The sequence below is a fragment of the Podarcis filfolensis genome, assembly GCF_964270895.1.
Source record: "Podarcis filfolensis genome assembly, chromosome: 3".
NCBI lineage: Eukaryota > Metazoa > Chordata > Lepidosauria > Squamata > Lacertidae > Podarcis > Podarcis filfolensis.
This window is the reverse complement of record NC_139606.1, coordinates 78,641,946-78,659,143: the sequence shown is the minus strand read 5'-3', so window position 1 is coordinate 78,659,143 and position 17,198 is coordinate 78,641,946.

The following is a 17,198-nucleotide window of genomic DNA, read 5'->3' as shown; positions in this document are numbered from 1 at the left end:
GACTATGTCTTGCCTCGTGGGAACCCACCTACACTTCAGGAGCCTTGGTTTGCAGTTGCATACCACCTACTTGAATACAATAACTTCCAGTAGTGTGATAAGAGGTGTGATAGGACAGGATGGCAAGTTTAATGGTTATTATATTGGTTTAAAAAACAAATTTTTTGTTGTGTTTTTTAAAATTTTTTTTTTGAAGATTTCAGGGTAGTATAGTATCAACATAATTTTTTGTATATACAACCAGAAACAGTATCCACACCTTTCTTTAAGAGGCTATTATTCTACAGTTCTCCACGATGTATTGTTGTGAGCAGGGATTATCACCTCTGACAAATATGAAAGATCAGAAAAGAGGAAGGCTTCTTCGTGTTGGATGAGGACATGAGAGTTTGTTTGTCTCAAATTAGACCTAATATACATGAGATCACTCAGCAAAAGCAAGCTCTTGCCTCTCATTGAGTTTGTATACATACTTAAGGTACATATGTAAGAGGCTCGTTTATAATTATATTTTGGGAAAGATTCATGTTCTTTTGGAGCTACATTGATTTATACTTTCTGGATGTTGCATGATCATATTATAAAGTAGCTGTGTTAGAAATCAAGCACTGCTAGGGGTTGTTTCTTTTTGTTTTCCAATGCATTTCTTATCAGTAAAAAATTTGGTGTGGCGTGAGCAAATTTTTATTCTTAAAGTGTGGCCCAGAGAAAAAGGTTTTAAGAACTGCTGCATTATACCATAAAACGAAAACAATCCCCATAACAGCTACAGGGAAACTTTAGCAGCACACTAATAACACAAGATCTGTCTAGCAAAAGGCCTGGAGAAAAAGGTAAGCCTTTTGCTGGTGCCGAAAAGATGTCCATGGAGGCGCCAGGTGGACCCTGCTGGGAAAAACATTTCACAAATGCGGAGCCACAACTCAAAAGGCCCTTCTCCTGTCAGCACCCTCTGAGCTGCCCACAGAGGGTGGGGGGGCCGGGAGAAGATCTAAGGATCCAGCAGCTTCACCCTGGGAGAGGCATTCCAGAAGATATTGGGTTCCTGAGCTGTAGACAGCTTTATCAGTCAAAACCAGAACTTTGCACTGGGCTCAGACACATACAGGCAGCCAATATAGTTGTAACGAAATTGGTTTCATCTGATCTGTTTGCCTGGAACCTGTCAAAAGGCAGGCACATTCTGCACTAATTGAGGCTTCTGAACCATTTTCAAAGGCAGCTCCATGGAGAGCACATAGCAACTGCCCAGCCTTGAATTTACCAGAGCATAGATTACTGTAGTCATGTTATCCCTATCCAGATAGGGTTGTAGTTGGGCCACTGAAGGCTGCCCTGCATATTATGTTCCCTGGGTGGAATCAGGTCTGTTCTGTCACTTCCTGCAAGCTTCTATCTCTGCCACCTCCCTTTTGTGTATTTCTTTCTCTTCACCGGCACCTAGCCGGCTTCCAGGGAAGAGGCAGGTCGCTCTAGCCAGATGTTTTAGCAGTTCAATTGCAGAGGGCTTTTGAAATCAGGCTTGGAGCTGCATGTAGGGCATGCAGGTTGCCCATCCTTGCCCTTCAGGATATTTTCCCTGGGATGGGCCAGTTTAGTTTCTGATTTGCAGAAGAATGCTTTCTGACCAACACAGCAGCAGTACACAAAACAGTCCTTTCAGAAGTAGATAGCCTGAGCTAGTTTCTACTGATGCAAAAATTAGCAAATGATACTATGTTTGCATTGGTTTTAAATCAGAGATGTCTTGAGGAAATGAAATTCTTCCTTTATACAATCCTTTATACAATCAATCTTCTAATGACGTCACGTTTGAAGATTGCAGCCAACACTCTGCATTTCTCATATTTCAGGTCAAAGAACTGTGTAAACATTTTCACAATCAAAGTGAATTGAAGAAGAAAAAATTGGCTTGTTCTTAAACTGGTCTGCTTTTAATTTTACCTTAAATATTTACAGATTTCACAACCCTGAACCCGTTTTTTTTAAGAATATCCATAGCGCTGAAATCTGAACATCAATTCAAAGAAATAAATAGAAACAAGTAATATTCCAAAAGGGAGGTAGTCCTTTGTGTTGGAGGTCAAGCAATTCTATAGATGGGGAAAATCATGTGTCATGTCATATCAGAAATAAACATGGTCCCAACACAAAGTGGAGATTTACTTGGTACAGAACAAACTGTGGTTCAGAGTTAGCTTACTATACAAAGTTTCTGCAACACAGAAACATATTTATTTGTAAAGATTATAGCATAAGGCCCAGATTCAATGAACTCCTAACACTGGTGGAGGAACGGGAGTGTGGAGGGAGCAGACCGCCCCTGGCACCACTATTCCGGTAGGGTGCCATCACGGTGCCCCCCGACACATGCTGCACCCTTCCCGCGTGCCGGGCACCACGCCCCCACAGGCAGCACACTACACCCCCAGAATGCGTGCCATGCCCTCACGGGCAGCGTGCCACAGGCGGCGTGCCACGCCCCCGGGGGGTGCACCACATCCCTGGGGGGCGCCAGCCATGCCCACCTGCTCTCCTAGCAGAATCCAATGCTCCCACTAGTCCAATGGGGCTTGCCCTCCCCCAAATCCATTGTGGAGGATCAGCAAAAACCCCGGAACAGTGTGCAGGGGGACGAGAGGAGTGGTTGTTCTCAGTGGCGTAGCGTGGGGGGTGCAGGGGGGGCCGGCCGCACCGGGCGCAACATCTGGGGTTAGGGCAAATCCACGGGTTAGGGGGCGCAAATCCACGGGTTAGGGGGCGCAAATTACTTGCCTTGCCCCGGGTGCTGACAACCCACGCTACGCCACTGGTTGTTCTGTTTGGTGAGCAGAAATGCTTGCACTGATGGAACGATCAGAAGAGCAGGACATTGAATTCCTCCCAATGAGTAGAAAATATCCTATCATAAATTGTCTAGTAGAGCATTTAATACATACAGATTTTCCCAGCTGATACAGTGTGCTTGTGGTTATATAAGAACAGTATTGTTCAACCACTCTGGCAATTGTAGTTATCTGGCAACAAAAAAGGAAGACAGGCTTGAGTTGATTGGCAAGCGGTTTATGTGCTGGGAGTCTTGTGGGTTTCCACCAGGTGGTCTTCACATGGGCAAGTTCTTTCTCCTTCCACCCTGCCTGAGAACTTTCCCCAAAGGAAGTTTCATGGATTTGAATTAAACCTGGCCAGCGAAAATGCCCTTCTTTCTTGAGGGTTAAGCAGAAATTCAAGGTAATTGTGGTTAGCTTCATGTGCCCAAGAAAGTTGAAAATGAAGAGGGGAACATGTTTTCTCTGCTGCTACTGTTAGTTCTTGGCGTTCAATATCCCGCAACCTAGTTTTTATTATAGCCTTGGCAGATGGTAGGGACATCGATCGCAAAAGTTCCACTGACAGCCCGAGTTGCTGCACCTTCTTGTTAAACTGCTGTAGCCCTGAGGAAAGAAAGGGGTCTAACAAAACTTCACTGGGGAGAGGATCTTTATCAGATGTAAGGCAGATGTTTAACCAGCACAGAAGAAATCTTGCCCAGGCGATACTCTCTACCTTGTGTTGACCTCCCTCTAGACACAAGGCTGCATAGGGTACACAGTGTGGGACAGCAAAAATCTTGAAGAGGAATGCTGCCTGGACTCGTTCTACCAACTGGGTAAACCCTGGCAGCCAGACTGGAATACCATAGAGCAATTGAGCTATAATTTTGGCGTTGAAGACCTCCTTTCTTTTAGTAAATGTTTTGTGCCACTGGGGAAGTGGTAATTCTGTACTGATTTGTTTTTGATGTTTGTATGTGATGCCAATAAAAGGTTTGATGATGATGATGATATTCAGGAACATTGCTGCCTCCACCTGTGTAGGCAGAACACAGCCATCATGACTAGTAGTCGTCAGTCATTAGCTGATGCCATGGCAAACGCACCTGCCCTCTCTTACTCATTATTGGATTTCCCCCCCCCCCCCATTTTTAGTCCATTTATTAATTTCCTGTAGAACACATTTTGTTTCAGAAAGGACAAAAACGGATAATATAGAACCAGTTTTTGAAAAACCAAAGCTATCTGAATATATTCAAAATCTCCATAGCCTCACCTTTAAGCTTTTTTATTATTATTTTTGTGGGGAGGAGGCTGTAAAGTGACCTCTATGTCCATTTAATAAAGTCATTAAATACCCAGGGAAATAAAACAGTCTTAACTTTCTGAGAGTTAAAACAGAACGATGGGTAGAGCAACAACTTTTTAAAGAACGCATTTGCTGGATTAACAAGTTGAATTAGAAAACAAGAAGGGGAGGTATGAGGAAGTCAAAGAAACATGGTATTGAAAAATTGTTATTGAAATTGACTTGTTTTTAATATTTTTCTTTTTCTTTTTCTTTTTGTGTTTATATAAAATTGGAAAATCTAATAAATATTTATTTAAAAAAAACTTTTTAAAGAACGCAGTTCAACCATTAATTCATATGCTCTCGTGTTTGTTTCTGTTTTAAATTTTGAATGAACGTTCTGAACAGGGATTATTATGGTTATTGCAAACATGGCATTGCCAGTGGGTAAATACAACCAAACAGGCAGCAATTGTTCAGCATCATACAGTGAAACATTTGTCCACTTACACAGGATACAAATTCTGTGCATTACAGAAAACATCACAGTGACTGGACCAATCGCTGATTGGCAAGTGACTACGTCCTATGCTATCATATGCTAGAACTGAGCTATGTCAGACCAGCTAACTATCCACAGAAATAAACATGGTCCCTATACTGTACCTATACTGTATTCCTTGAGAGAAAACCATTTATACCTTAGTTATTGTAAGGCAGCCATGACCAACCTGGTGCTCTCAAGCAAGCTGTACTGGCTGAAGCTGATGGGGAGCTGCTGTCCAGGGGTGTAGCATAGGGGGTGCTGGGATGGGAGCACAATTTTTGAGGGGGCATGAACCAGGCACCCTCCCACAGGTGACTCCAGTGAGGCCCGCCCTGATTCTTCTCTCCACCCGCCAAGGACCATGTCAGCTGACTGGGCTGCTCCCTGAATGGGTGGGCAGGTGGTTCAGCATGGCTTTGCTTTTCTCTGGTGGGGGTAGGGTCACTGGCACCCCCCTGGCATGCATGCACCCCTCCTCTTTTATAAGTAGCAGGAGATGTTGGTTTCTGTGTGTTGCCACTGTGCAGTGCTTTGGAGTCACAAGGCTCTGCTTACATTCCAGGGATTCCAGGCTGTTGGAAGTCTCACGGGAGATGGGAGACGGATGTGATGTTTACTGGTTTCCTGTTCCTTTGTTGCTCAGTTGCTCTCTGCTCTCACAGAGAGAGGATGTTTCTTTTCTGTCTGTGTAGTTAGGAATAAAGCACTCTTTAGCCATGTAGCTTATACTATCTCATCCTTCCCTGCGTGCTGGATACTCTGTAATGGGGAAACATGCTTGGAGCCTCATCAAAGGCTCAGGTTGTTAATCATGTTGGCGGAGCTCGGAGGAGCTCGGTTGAACACAGGTCCGACAGGAGAGTCCAACCCGCATGAACATTTCCTATCAGAAGAAGATTGAATACTACCACCAGTACTCCAATGGGACATAGTACACACACCCTCCACAATCCTGAGAAGACCCCTTAATCCCCATTTTATTTTATCATGTGATAGATTTACACACACCAATAAATCAAATTTAGAAAGAGGCAATATTAGATGCAGACGCACAATGCATTATTTTTAAACAGGACTTCTTGTGCTCTGCTCCCCCTTTCTTCCCACCCAGGGTGGCCCTGCCTTCTGCCTGCCCCTCAGTGCCAGAGCATCACACAGGGCTGGGCATCTGTGGTAACAGCCTCTCCTCCTCCTCCTCCTGGCCTGCTCTCCAGTGGCTGCTGTGAGCTGCCTGAAGACAGGAGGCCAGCAGCAGCACCCTGGAGAGGCCATGGGATGCTCCCTTGTAGCTGCAGCTGCCGTTTGGGACAAGCTTGGTGGTGGTGGTGGGAAATAGGGACATTCTGGGATCAAATCAGAAGCCAGGGTGGCTTTCATAAGTCTGGGGCTGTCCTTGGAAATTGGGACGCTTGGAAGGTATGGAGCCCTTGTGCAGGGTTTCCATGTGCCCAAGCCCCCAGAACCAACTTATATCGAAGCAGAACAAAATGTTCAGATATCAGCAGGGAGGTTATTTTGACCGATACGTTCTTTCTATTTAAAGTTTATTCTGTTGTACTATCATTGTGTCTTTTTTAAATGAGACTTCATGCGATGCTTCGTGATTTGGGGTGGTGGTCTAATGAGGACCAGCTCTGTGGTGAGACACATCAAAGACAATTTGTTGGCTTCTTTTCACTTCACTAACTCTGAACATCCCCTCTCCCCCCTGCTAAATATATCAGAGAAAAATATTGGTGGGTGAGAGCCCTCTGTCTCTCTCATTCATATATATATATATATATATATATATATATATATATATATACACACACACACACACACACACACACACAGAGACATATATATATATATATATATATATATATATATATATATATATGAAACCATTTAGTGTAACCACTAGATGGCAATAAGCAGGAACAGATCTCGTAGTACGACAGTGGTCTATTTTTATCCGCAACCTGTATATATTTTCTGGCTCAGTCTGTGTGGATCTTCCTCTGCCTCTTCCTTCAGAGACATGGTTGTTTGAGTCAATCTACTGGTTGCTGATTAAGTCTGAAACACTGGAGAGCTTCTGTCAGTGAGTGTAGACAATACTGAGCAAGATGAGCCCGTGACCTGACTCATTATTAGGCATGCTCACTAGTAACTCACTAAACTCTAATCTTCATAAGGCCAGCAAAACAAAAACATTAAAAAGACTTGAACTGAGCAGGCTCCAGCTTCATTAGTATGAAATGGTGTTTACATCTAGCCCAATGCACTGCAAGGCAGAAATAGGCAGGGATCAAACAGGGATCAAATCTGAAACCTTGGAGTTATCAGTACCATACTCTAACCAGCTGAGCTATCCATGAATCTTCAGATCATCAATGCCAAATTTGTTTTCCTGATTTAAAAAATCATTTTAAAACTTACAATGAAGGTATTTAGATGCACCATTGGGTGCATATTCTGCTAGCAGTAGGTGATTTTTAGATGATTTAGTTCAATTTTACTTTTCAGTTTGAATACAAGTTGTGTCAAGTGGTAGTGAATTAACAGCACAATTCGAGCGCTGTAACTATACAGTACAAATTAACCAATGGTTTAAATTTAAATTTATTTTTAACAAAATCATTTTATCCCACAACTGGTTCTATGGCTTCCCCCCTTCATCTCTTCACTTCTATCAATTCAGAAAGAAAACATATGGACCTCAGGGTTTCTAATTAAATTCTGAATGCACACAGACATAACAATATAATGTGATAAACATGTGCTTTGGTTCCAAGAGACTGTAAAGACTGTGCTCTAATGGAACTCTGGAAAAAAATTAATGCTCACGTTTCATATGGTTTTATCACAATTCCAATGCCCTAGAATAATAAGTATGAACTGTATGCATACTGTTTGTCAGCCATCCACCCCCAACCTGGTGCCTTCCTGATGCTTTAGACTACAGCTCCCATCAACCTCAGCCACCCCCTTCCTGTGAAGGTTGAATTTGCATTTGGAGGATATTCCCCACTGCCACAATGGATGGTCTATCTCCTAAATATTAGCTTTGTATGGAGGAATTTCCTCAGGACTGCAGCAGGGGAGGAAAGGGTTAAACCCCCTGCTGACCAGCTGCAATTTCAATGGATAGCGGCACCTAAGCTGCTACTAATTGCATTTTTAAAAACCCGAACATTTAATGAAAAGGTCATTTAACATCACATATTATGTCATGTTAGTGGGTATTTTGACACGACCTATTAGTAAGCTGCGTGCTTGGCTTAATGTTTACATATGTTAAATGGACAAGTGATTGTTGGTTATTAATTTTCTAGTGTTAAGTTCAGTGATATATGTATTCTTATGTATTGTCATTGTATTACGATACTGAGATTTGATTTTTCTGTGAACTGCTTTGAGCCCAGATTTACTATGGAAAAGATGGTACATAAATAAAATGCCAACAACACTGCCAACGTGTTCATGGTTTTAAATTAGTATTTCTGAGTGGGGTTCTAATGGCTAGTAGCTAAGACTCAAAGAGCTGCACCAACTACTGCTGCATGGTCAAGAGGTCTTTGGGTTTCTGCTTTTCCAAGAGAAGATTATCTCCATGCCATATGGCTCTTGGACAGCAGGGGCTTTTGAAAGCGATCTGTGATATCGTAGAAGGCTCTGCTATGGAAAAAAGGAAAGTTCAAAACCATGCCAAGTCCTGTCTTTGAAATAAGAGCAGTTCACATGTGGCATGGATGCTGATCATTGTATGAGTGCCCAGTTCTTATTATTCACCAAGCACTTGATCGTTTTAGGTGTGAACTTAAAACACCAAACTGAAATGTAGCTGGTTAGGAATCTGATTAGCATAGTGTAAGTAACTGTAGGGATGCGAGTGGCGCTGTGGGTTAAACCACAGAGCCTAGGACTTGCCAATCAGAAGGTCGGTGGTTCGAATCCCCGTGACGAGGTGAGCTCCCGTTGCTCGGTTCCTGCTTCTGCCAACCTAGCAGTTCGAAAGCACGTCAAAGTGCAAGTAGATAAATAGGTACCACTCCGGCGGGAAGGTAAACAGCGTTTCCGTGCGCTGCTCTGGTTCGCCAGAAGCGGCTTAGTCATGCTATAAAGCCAGATGAGCACCGCAACCCCAGAGTCGGTCACGACTGGACCTAACGGTCAGAGGTCCCTTTACCTTTACCCATAAGTAACTGTAAGAATGTAAGAACCTGCTGGATCAAGCCAGTGGTCATCTAGTATCGCCACTAGCCATGATGGCTATTCTCTGCAGGGTCACCCAAGGTGGTAAGGTCAAGGGGGAGCAGCTAGACAAAGAATGATCCAAGAAGTCCTCAACAGCAGAATAGGCGGAAGATAACAAGCGGTATGTTACAACAGCTGTGAAGGCGGATGAAGGCTGCAGCAGATAAGAATCTATTGGTCGTCATGGCACTCATGCCATCAGAATAGAGCCTTACTGCAAAGACTGTGTGTCGGTCAGTGTGCACTGATCTACACACATAAAACAAATTCATGCACAGGCGTCTTACAAAAACCCATCCCAAACCCAAACTTTTCTGGGAGGGGCTAACATAGTCTGCCTCCCTTTCCCCCTGACTGGATTACTGCACCCAGTGGGTTCACCACTCAGCGGCCGTAAAATACAATTGAACTTTGGAAAATGGAATATACGGACTTTGTTAGATAACACAGATAATGAGCATCCCGAACACAGGACTGTCATCATTGCAAGAGAGTTGCAATGTTTTAACATTGATATTGCAGCGCATCAAGAAATTCTAAGAGCAGGAGAGGGACAACTGTATGAAGAAAGAGGAGGTTACACATTCTTCTGGAAAGGTCTACAACAACATCAAATACATGGAGTTCCCTGTAACTTGGCTTCTCGCAGTGAGGGAACCGCCAGAAGGCCCTCGGTGCTGGACCTCAGAGTCCAGGCAGAACGATGGGGGTGGAGACGCTCCTTCAGGTATACTGGACTGAGGCTGTTTAGGGCTTTTAAGGTCAGCACCAACACTTTGAATTGTGCTCGGAAACATACTGGGACCCAATGTAGGTCTTTCAGGACCGGTGTTATATGGTCTCGGCGGCCGCTCCCAGTCACCAGTCGAGCTGCCGCATTCTGGATTAGTGTGATAAAGAAGATTCTTTTGTCTGTCTTGAATCTTCCAACATTCAGATTAACTGGCTGTTCCCAAGTGCTAGAGCTATGAGGGAGAAACTTTCCTCTATTTTACACATTTCTATCATGCTACTCACCTTTTGGCTGAACTAAGAAGCCCCCAAAGGTGTAACCTTTCCCCAAAGGGGGGGTTACTCCATCCCCTTGACCATTTTGGTCATACAGGATGATTGGTATTCGCGCCAGTCAGAAATGCTGCCAGGTATCGCAGGTATTGCAGCAGCTTTCAAATGAATGCACCTTCCTAAGCGCAGGATATAAGACCACAACAACCCTGCAATTACTATATCTTCTTAATTCATCAAAAATTATGCAAGGTTTATCAAAGAAGACACTTCCCCCATTTTCTTCAGTCCTGTTTGGATTTCAACAAAACAAAATCAATCGCTAGTCACCTGCCTTTGTGTTTTCTACTTTGAATCCTTTCCCCACTCCTTTTTGCCTTTTGCAACTTACCTGTGGGTCATGTTCCAGGGAATGAGCCTAAAGTCCAAACCGCATAAAGTCAAAACAATGGGCTCAATGGCAGGTGGGATTGCCCCCTTTCTTTCTTTCTTTTCCTTTTTTCCTCTTTTGCCACATACATAAAGCTGAATGTGCACAAGTTAAATGTGAATAAGTTACGGGCTTGCTGTACAAACAATGACTGAACTACAGACAACTCCCAATTTACACGGGGGTTATGTTTCAAGGCACCTTGTGGTTAAGTGAAGTCCCATATATTTGAAACACCACTGAAAAAGCCTGCACCCAGTTCTGCCCTGCCCCTTTTTGTGATGCTTTTTGTGACGTTTCTGGGTCAGTTCCAGGTTCAGCACAATACGCACATGTGCAGTCGCACACATATTGGATGTGCTTAAAACACGTGGTGGGAAGCAATCACAAAATAGAAAGAACAGAATTTCCCAGCAAAGCACTTCTTCCCTTTCAAGGATAGAGACAAAGGTGACTTTGAAGTATAGTAGTTGATCATATTAGTCTGACATTAAAGGTAAAGGTAAAGGTACCCCTGTCCGTAAGGCCGGTCGTGTCTGACTCTAGGGTTGTGTGCCCATCTCACTTAAGAGGCCGTGGGACAGCGCTGTCCGGAGACACTTCCGGGTCACGTGGCCAGCTTGACGAAGCTGCTCTGGCGAGCCAGCACCAGCGCAGCACACGGAAACGCCGTTTACCTTCCCGCTATAAAGCGGTACCTATTTATCTACTTGCACTTAAGGGTGCTTTCAAACTGCTAGGTGGGCAGGAGCTGGAAACGAAAGACGGGAGCTCACCCCGTCATGGGGATTTGAACCACCGACCATACGATCGGCAAGTCCTAGGCGCTGAGGTTTTACCCACAGCGCCACCCGCGTCCCAGTCTGACGTTACTCCTGTGTTTTTTCTGTGCTCAACTTGCTACATAGATAGTGAAATCCATACAATTGTGGGATAGAGTCAGGGGGCTGTGCTGTTATTCCTGCAGGCTGAGGCTGAAGATGCCAGGTTCAATCACCATGTCACCAGGTCAGGCTAGGTGACACTCCTGCGTGAAATCCAGGAGAGTTTCTGCCAGTCAGTGTTGACAGTAGTGAGCTGGGTGGAACATTGGTCTGGTTTGGTAGAAGGCTGCTTTCTATGTTCCCCATGTGTGGCAGAGCTGAGATTTGCAATGACACAGTAAATTTCTAACCCACTTTATAAGCTCTTAGCCGTTGTCCCACAGTTCCCAGACCACATAGGCTGGCTCCTAACAGTATGGACATCATTTAAAAAGTCAAGAGATCTGCACTGATTTTGGCATTTCATATGCTCCAATTTCATTTCCTTTATTTCATTTTATAGCCTGCCTTTCTTCCATGAAGCTGGAGGCAGTGTTGATGGGGATCCAGTTGCAGCAGATGATTCAGGTTAGACCCATGCCTGCTTACCTTCTACTGTGAGGTTCTTATATGTATGCTCTGGGGCCAAAAATGAGGGTGATGTCCTATTTGCTCCATGTAAAACCTGTTCCCTGCTGAAGAGTATTGTTGAGTTTTGCCTTAGAAAACTACTTCAGACATACTAAATAAAACATATTACAGTGGTACCTCAGGTTACAGACGCTTCAGGTTACAGATGCTTCAGGTTACAGACTTCACTAACCCAGAAATAGTACCTCAGGTTAAGAACTTTGCTTCAGGATGGGAACAGAAATCACATGGTGGCAGCGGGAGGCCCCATTAGCTAAAGTGGTACCTCAGGTTAAGAACAGTTTCAGGTTAAGAACGGACCTTCAGAATGAATTAAGTTCTTAACCTGTGCATTGAACTTAAAGCTAGCACCTTGGTCCAGAATTATTCTAAGGGAAAGGCGAGGTGGGTCAGGGTGCAGGCAGGCAGGAACCACTGGCACTAATAGGTGCAAGCACACAAACAAGATTAAAAAAAAAAACAGCAAGAGGAATCAGTGAAGAAGAACTGTAGGATCTGACAGGAAATTGTGGGCAGAGGAAAGGACAAGGTTGGACTTAAGGAAACAAAAAACCTCCCTTCAATTGCTCTTCTAGAAATCTTTTAATAATGTTCCCGCTCCTTAGAGACAGAACTCTCAGAAGAGCAAGAAGGATGTGAAATCAAGGCTATTTGTTTTCTTTAACACATTCCTCCTCTGTAACAGCTGGGATTGGAGAGTTCAGGTAAGATCAGTCTGATTCCACTGATCTGCTTACCAGCTAGACCTGATAATCACTATGAAGTTCTACTGGGTTTGGAGAAGAGGCTGTCAGAAACACAGGACCATTGGTTCATCTGACTCAGTACTGAGAGTACTGACTCCATTGACTGGCAGTGGTTCTCCAGGATTTCAGGCAGGGAGTTTGATCCCAGCCCTACCTGGAGATGCTGGGAATTGAACCTGGGACCTTTGGCATACAGATCGAATACTCTGCCACTCAGCTACAGCCCTTCCCCAGTTGTGGTTGAACACAGTCACCTTCAAGTGATTGGTCTTCATGACCTATTCTCAGTTCACAATACAACCCAAGGTGGATCCTTCCTGCAGCAGTCTCATTGCCTAAGTGTTGGGTGACTTGTGATTCTGCCACCATGACAGCAAGGACACAAAATCAAGTAGGGAGCCCAAATGTCTTGCAACTGGATGGATCCCTCTCCTGGGAATGTACTGCTTGTAGCCCTATTTTTAGCCTACCATACAGTTTCCATACTCAGATGTGATCCTTGAACCAAAAACATTGTCTCATGCACACCCCAGTGAGTGAAAGAATACTCAAATCCCACTGCTCAGGATTTCAGCCTCCGTCTCTTTGTTCTATGGTTGAAATGAGAAAACCGAACTCCCTTTTCATTGTGAACCAACTGGACAAATGTAAGATTCAGTCAAGGTGCTACTTGCATTATCTCTTCCTCCCAACGTGGCAAACAGGGTGTTTTCCTTTTCTCCTATTGAAAACAACAACAAGAGGTCAAGATCTGAGGAATTTCCATGTCCAAGGAAGCCAGGGAACAAGAGGGATTCTTTAAATATTTTCCTTGTTAGGAAGCAGACCACACAAGGAGAAGGGAGCTTTAGCACGGTGGCTTGCTGCCTTTCAGCCTCGCTTCATGCTGTTTCACCATGTGCTATTGACAGCAGGATACTCATGTTTGCAGGCACCTGGCTCATTGCATTCACACTTGACATTACAAACATGTTAACTGTACACCTGAAAGTGTAGCTGATGACACAGGCACTGCACCTAAAATCTAGAGTGTGAATTCAAGTACACCTTTCTGCAAACTGGGGAAGGGCTGTGATTCCATTGCAGAGCATCTGCTTTGCATATAAAAAGTCCCAGGTGAATCCCCGGGCAGGACTGAGAACACCCATCTGAAACCCTGGAGATCTGCTGCCATTCAGTGTAGACAATACCAAAGTAGATGAACCAATGGTCCCAAATTTGTTGATATGTATGGTGCAAGTGTAGCTAACATGGTGCCCTGCAGGTGTTGTTGGACTCAAACTCCCACAATCCCTTAATCATTTGCCATTTTGGATGGTCTGATGGGAGTTGCAATTGAAGCAGCATACGACAAGTACCATGTTGCTTGCCCCTGGTGTAACGGCTTGGGAGCTCTAGGTTTATATCTAGATGGTTCCTGGACTTTGTGAGCATGGCTCTCTTTCCCAGCTGCCATGTGGAAATCAGTTTTGCTTGGTTGCTGTTTCTAAAAATGTCTTCTTAAGAAAGCTTGAAAAAGAAATCTCATGAGCAAATTGCTCACTATGCTTAAGCAACACAATTGTACAATTGTACATCCAGAAAGCACATATACAAATATTTGCTCTGGGAATGAAAAAGAAACCACACAATCATGTTTTTGATCCTGGCATGGGTTTGGGGGTAAGTTTGAAACTTGAAATCATGCACAACTTCACACTTCATTTCTCAGATGTGTGTGGACCTGAAGTGAACATAGAAGCTCAGTTTTACAGTGGTTCCATGTTCATTTCAGGGCTTATGAGTAGTACATGTGAAAAGGACCTATGGGTCTTAGTAGACCACAAGTTTAATATGAGTCAACAGTATGATGCAGATGCAAAAGCTAATGCTATTCTAGGCTGCATAAACAGAAGTATAGTGTCCAGCTCCTGTCAACCTAGCAGTTCAAAAAAATGTCAAAGTGCAAGTAGATAAATAGGTACTGCTCCTGCAGGAAGGTAAACAGCATTTCTGTGCGCTGCTCTGGTTCGCCAGAAGTGGCTTAGTCATGCTGGCCACATGACCTGAAAGCTGTCTGTGGACAAACGCCGGCTCCCTCAGCCAGTAAAGCGAGATGAGCGCTGCAACCCCAGAGTCGTCCGTGACTGGACTTAACGGTCAGGGTTCCCTTTACCTTTACCTTTATTCTGCCTTCATCAGACCACACTTGGAATACTGTGTCCAATTCTGGGCACCACAATTTAAGAAGGATGTTGACAAGCTGGAATGTGTGCAGAGGAGGGCAACATGATTAAGAGTCTGGAAACCAAGCCTCATGTGGAATGGTTGAGGGTGTTGGGTATGTTTAGCCTGGAAAAGAGGATACCGAGAGGAAATATGATAGCCATCTTCCAATATCTCAAGGAGTGTCACACGGAAGATGGTACAAGCTTGTTTTCTCCTGCTCCAGATGATGGGACCCAAACCAATGGATTCAAGTTACAAGAAAGGAGATTCCAACTAAACATCAGGAAGAACTTTCTGAGAGCTGTTCAACAGTGGAACAGGCTCCCTTGGAAGGTGGGGGACTCTCCTTCCTTGGAAATTTTAAAATAGATGTTGGATGGGAATCTGCCATGGATGCTTTAGTTGAAATTCCTGCATTTCTGGGGGTTAGACTAGATGACCCTCAGTGTCATTTCCAACTCTACAATTCTATGATTCTATGACTTTCTTGAGTGAAGGGTCTGTTGGCAATGCCATTGCCACAGATAGATCACAATGGAGAAGGACAGATCAGTTTGCCCAGTGCTGAGAACTACAATGGCTAGGATAAGGTTCAGTTTGAAATGCTGGCACTGAAAGCAAGTTCATGGTTTTAAACATAAGTGCTGTTGATTCCACCGTTTACTTGTTCAACTCACCCCATAATCATTAATCGATGAAAGGTGGGATAAATGGAAATAATGAGTAAATGGCAACTGCTTCCACCTAAATCCCAGTGAGCTGAATCCAAAAGTGAATCAAATGAATCTTGATTGAATCAAACCTAAAATAAGAGCCCTCGTGCTAGCTAACCTTTTGCCATCTTTAATGCCCTATGGTATTTCAAATAGATCTGCATATTTACATACTTTGTCCAATGCCTACCATTGATCTACATGGCTGACCTATGGGAAAGAAGACTCAATCAGTCCATTGTATTACTATGATATCAGTTCTAGTACATTTTAACCTGGCCAGAAAAAGCAGCCTTGCTATTTTCACCTTCTGCTTCCCATAGGTCATGCCCATAATTTAACTGGATAGTGCTAAGATTTGTGGCTATGAAGCTCATGTCAGTCCAGTGTTCTGCAACACCAGAGAGCTCTTTCAATCCAATGCTGAGCAGACAGACTTCTGCTCATGTGGCAGGGTTCCACGTTCCTCTCCTTTCCCTTGCAGACGCCTGTGTGTCTCCCTAACCTGCTCTAAAGGGTCTCCAAGCCTTCTAGAGCAGATTTTGCATGTGGGACACTGCGATGGTGGAGCAGAGGAAGGTGAATCCCCTTGTGCAAGTGGAAGTCAATTCTGCTCATGTACAGAAGGTGCTGGATACAACCCCAAATGACCACAGAAATGGAACTGGAATGATATACTCAGAAGACCCATTGAGTTCAATGGTCAAAAAGATCTCGCCATTTGCTTTCTCTCTTGGTAAGTAAAACAGATTGAGATAGCTGAGCCTAAAGGGAATACTAAGCAGGGGTGGAGGAAGGGGGTGTGGTGGATGCAGGCCACCCCAGGTGTCACCACTGAGGGGGGTGATAAAAATCTGGGCGGCACTCACCGCGAGGCCTGCAGCACGCCAGAGCCACGTGTCTCTCCTGGGAGAGACGCTGTGGCTTGTGTGTGCGCAGGCTCCGTGCTGCCCACTGCCTCCACCCCAGCTGTAGGGCGGCTGAGTGGGAGGAGGCAGGCAGACTCTGAAGGCCCTGCGGTGCACCCCACCTCTCTGGACAGCTCACCCCACCCCTATGGGCAGCTCGCCCCGGCCCGGGGTGCGCACCCCCAGGCTCCCAAGTGGCTTCCTCCACCGCTGATAATAAGAATTTTCTTTTTGCAAAGGGTTCTCCTCTTTTTACTATTTATATGGTGTACAACCCGTCTTATTTAAGTCAACCACAGTTCAGCACTGTAAGCACCTTCTTGGATTTCATATTTTGCGTAGACCCAGGGCTTGGGAAATTCAGTTTGGATTTGAAGCTACTTGTGCCCACTTTGGTTTGGTCGCCACTCATACAATATCCCCCTTAACCAAGTGGCAGTCCACACTTCCCCACAGTTAATATGGCTTTTCCAAATCCACAGATAATCTGATGCGGGTGTGTGTGTGTGTGGAATCCAGCATAAAATCACAAGTTACCCAACTGTGGAGACACTGTAAGATCACCTGAGAATATTCAAAAAGAATGGCCATCCTAGCTCATCCACACACATACAGTGGTACCTCAGGTTACATACGCTTCAGGTTACAGACTCTGCTAACCCAGAAATAGTACCTCGGGTTAAGAACTTTGCTTCAGGATGAGAACAGAAATCGTGTGGCGGTGGCAGTGGGAGGCCCCATTAGCTAAAGTGGTACCTCAGGTTAAGGACAGTTTCAGGTTAAGAACGGACCTCCAGAACGAATTATGTTCTTAACCCGAGGTACCACTGTATAGGCCTAT